This window comes from Dasypus novemcinctus, chromosome 11 (genome assembly GCF_030445035.2).
Source record: "Dasypus novemcinctus isolate mDasNov1 chromosome 11, mDasNov1.1.hap2, whole genome shotgun sequence".
Taxonomy (NCBI): domain Eukaryota; kingdom Metazoa; phylum Chordata; class Mammalia; order Cingulata; family Dasypodidae; genus Dasypus; species Dasypus novemcinctus.
In genome coordinates this window covers 104,081,326-104,085,619 of record NC_080683.1, presented here as the reverse complement: position 1 = coordinate 104,085,619, position 4,294 = coordinate 104,081,326, and positions in this window count along the sequence as shown.

Below are 4,294 nucleotides of genomic sequence, written 5' to 3'. Positions count from 1 at the left end.
GAGCTCATTGAGGAAAGGGTTCCAGATATCATTAAGTTTACATGAAATTCCTAGAAAGAACATTTGATTTTCAAAATGCCTGTTCTAAAACCAGTATGATAATTTGAATAATTTAATCATTTAATTTTAACTGACTCTGCTCTTTTAGTATTAGAAAAGTTTAAGGGGAATGATATGAATGACTCACACTTTCCCAGAGATCAGGTAGGTTTGAAGCACTACTGTTTTTCAGCAATGAGGGGCACATTCAAAAATCATTGGGTTGAACATTGCTTTTCAGAAATAATCATTGCCACAACTTGTGGCCACAAATGGATTTTGCTTTCAAATGTGGGATCTCAAATTCTTGTCTTAGCTCTGATATTAACTACTCTTTCCATCCCTCTGGACCTCAGGGCTTCATTTATCAAAGGAGGAAGTTGAACTAGACCATCTTTATGGTCTTCCAGTTTGAAATCTAAAACTTGTTGAATTGGCATATGGAGAGAAATGCATTGAATTTGATTGTCCTCTTGTTCATTTTCTTCACTTTGTTCCTTTTGCTCTCTGGTCCTCTTCCACCCTAGGCACCTCTCCTGTGAAGTAAAAATTGGGATGTGACTAGAGGGGTCCATGGAGTGTGGAATGTGGACGTAGGCTCTTTGGAAGCTGCTGGAACCTAGCTATTAGCCTTAAAAGCAGGGGCTTAACTGAGTGGATCCCCTCTGCCAATGCAATACAGACACACCCTCATTTGTTCCTCACAACAACTGCATGAAGTAGCAATTCCGGTGCCAGGCATGCAGCCCCAATGTGGCAGGACCTGCCTTGGAGCCAAAGGGATACTAATGCAAAATACCAGATTTCTGTTGGCTTTTATCAAGGATATTTATTTGAGGTAGAAGCTTACAGTTAGCAGGCCATGAAGCTTAAGTTTCTTCCCTCACCAAAGTCTATTGCCACGTGTTGGGGCAAGATGGCTGCTGATGCCTGCCAAGAGTTCAGGGTTTTGGGGTTCCTCTCTTCCCAGGGCTCATTTCTCTCTGGGCCCAGCTGCTGTGCTCTCTCCACAAGGCCAGTTTTAGACTATCGGGCGAATGTCTCTGTCTCTCTCCCCAGGGCTTCTGCCTCGTTTAAGGTGCTGTCTCTACCCCTCTGTGTTTTTCTCCCATGTGTTCACCTCCCAGGCTCCAGCTCAAAACTCTCCAACTCCCTTCTCTACCATGCAGTTTCTCTGTGAGTCCCTGCCCATGTCCTACTGATATGGCCCAATCAAAGCCTTAATCATTATTTAATCAAGTAAAAGTAAAACCTCAGAATCCAATACACTCTAATATGCCCAGAGGAAAAGACCAGTTTACAAACATAATCCAATATTCCTTTTTGGAATTCATCAACATTATCAAACTGCTACAGAGCCTCTGGGACTCTGAAGCCTCTTCTCCTCTACCTTCTCTCTTCTACTCAATTCTTGTATTTTTCAAAACCAGCTTAGAGGGAGGGGGAAGGAACATCTCTTCCATCCTCATATTCTATGCTCCCAAGATGCCTTTGTGCATCATTCCCACAGGGGCTCTGCGGGAAAAGCCAGTGAATGAATAGGACAGATAAATGAGAGTGAAATATATGTTTGAGAATTCCTAGAGGATCTCCATTTTAGCACAGTGCCTGGCATGCAGTGGGAGCTTAGCAAATTAAAAAAAAATAACCTAATAAAATATTCTGTAAGAAACAAGAGAAATTAGAAAAAAGTTCAGTCTTACTGGGGTAGGGAATAACAGTAATAGTAACAAGCCACACCTATTTCTAGGCACTTTTCTAAACACTTTACATGCATTAACCCATTTATTCCTCATAACATCTACTGGAGGTAGTTCTGTTGTTCTCATGTTACAAATGAGGAAACGGAAGCAGAGCGTTGAAGTAAGTTGTGCTATTAAATTGAGATGCCAGGATCTAGGTCACAAGTGCTGCATGCTAACATGGTACCAGAAACTGCACCAAATACTGTGAATATATTTTCTGATTTATGAAAAAAGATCTTTATAAAATATCCTTGACTTTGTTGCCTGATAATTCTTCCTTCTTAAATTAACACGAAGGGTTAGAACTGAAGAATCCAGTTTATCACATGCCTTTACACTCCCCGCCCCCATCACCTAAGTGCAAAAACAATCCTAATTTGGTCTTCATACAAACAGTTTTCTCAACCATTTTTTACCTTTTCACTTTTGGAAATCCAGTTTGTGACTCACTGCCAATGCCCTACCGCCCTGAGGCCCTGGATCTGCTTTTCAGCCAACATTTTTTCAGAATGCCAATAACGAAGAGAGCTGAGATGAAGGAAATCGTCTCCCAAATGCAAGCATATCCCTGAAATCTCTTCCCAGTCTCCTTTTACAATCCCTAAGAGCAAAGCGAAAAGCATGAGCAGGTAGATAGAGGGTCATTCCTTCCTGCATCACACTAGTCTATCTCAAGAAATGCAGGTAAACCGCAGTTTGGCGTATGTAGGCGGAAGGGAGGAGAGCAAGGAATCCAAAACCTATTTTAGTCCCAACTCTGCTGCTAGCTGTGGAATATTGGGCAAACCTGTGAATTTCTCTGGGATTCATTTCCTTCAGGTGTTTGCACTGCAGTTCTGTTACATTCAACAAGTATTTATTGGGTATCTTCTAGGTGTCCTGCACCCTGCTAGGCATGGTGGATAGATATCCAGATGAATGAGATGTGGTCTCAAGGCATTGAGTAGGTCTCAGCTCTCAAGAAGCTTTCTTCCTAGAACGGAGGCTGTGGCTCTTGGTAGCTAAGGAGGTTGAGCAGAGCGAGGGGAGCCATGTGGTCAAGATGTTGCCATGTGATGGTGCCAGTGTACTGTGATGGTTAAGAGCTTGGTTCTGGGGTCAGTCCTAACTGGTGACATCCTGGCCCTTACCCTCCTTAGCTCTGGGACCCTAGGCAAGTAGCCTAACCTCCTGAACACGCAATTTCCCCATGTCTAAACCAGAGATAATAACTGCAGTGTCCTCACTTTGAGGATCAGATAAGACAATGCATATAGGGAAGGAAGGTAGAGAGTCATGCTTACTACATGTTACTTGTACTTTCCCCGCCTCCTCCTCTTCACGGCCGTTATTAACGTTAGTATATAAATTGTTCCTCAGCAAGGCCTTGCATGACGTTTTGGCGATTTGGGCAGAAGTCTCCAACAACCTTCCTTGAGTCCTAGCTTGTTTGCTGGAGGCTGTTACTTAAGGTGAGCATTTCGTTCTTGTCCTCGTACCTTTCCTGACAATGTTGACATGTATTAAGGGGATGACCAGAGACCAGTGTAAAGTGGAACTGATTGTGAAGGAAGTCATTCCTAAATGTTCTGAAGAATGAGTAGAGGTATGATTTGGCATAGAATAAATAAGAGAATGCATTTAAGATAAGGTGAAGGATGGTATTAATACATACTTTTGGGAAGTGTTTAAGAAGTAAGTGAAAATCTTGCTCATGAAATTTGACTTGATCTAAAAAATTGAGATGCAGAAATCATAAAGGACACAATCTTATCAATTGTGAATCTTAACAATTGTGTGGCTACAAAGACGTAATAATTTAAATATCCCTCTTGTATGAAAAAGCCTGTGTTTTAGAAATACAAACTGAGCAAACTATTTGCAATGTTTATGTGACAAAGGGTTAATTTTGTGAGTATACAAAGAGCATTTACAAACAAGTAAGAAAAAGATGACTAACTCATTAGGAAAATGTACAAGGACAGGTGATTCAGAGAAAAAGACTTACAAGTAGCCATTACATGTGGAAAGGTGTTCATGATTAAAGAATGAAGAGTGGAACAAGATACCATTTTGGCAAAGACTTCTAAAAAATTGACAATAACTGGTACTGGTGAAGGTGTGAGGTAATTGGTACACTCATACACAGTTGGTGTGAATTAGTATAACCTTCATGGAAGAATAATTGATAACTGATAGTATCTTTTAAAATTACAAACACATACTCTTTCACTCACTGCTAAAAATGATCCTACCAATATACAATTCATAAATGTACAAAGTTATATAAACATGGATGTTCACTATGAATTGGTTTTGTAACAGCCAAAAAAAAAAGTATGCCATTGAGGAACTGGTTAAATAATGGTAAACTGACAATGAGAAATGAGGTAAGTCTGTGTTCACTGATATAAAATGTTGTTGACATTATACTGTTAAATTTAAAAAGGAAAACTGAAGAAAAGTGTATACAGTATGCTTCAGTTTATATTAAAAAGGTATTTTACCACAATAAAAAAAACCTTAAATAA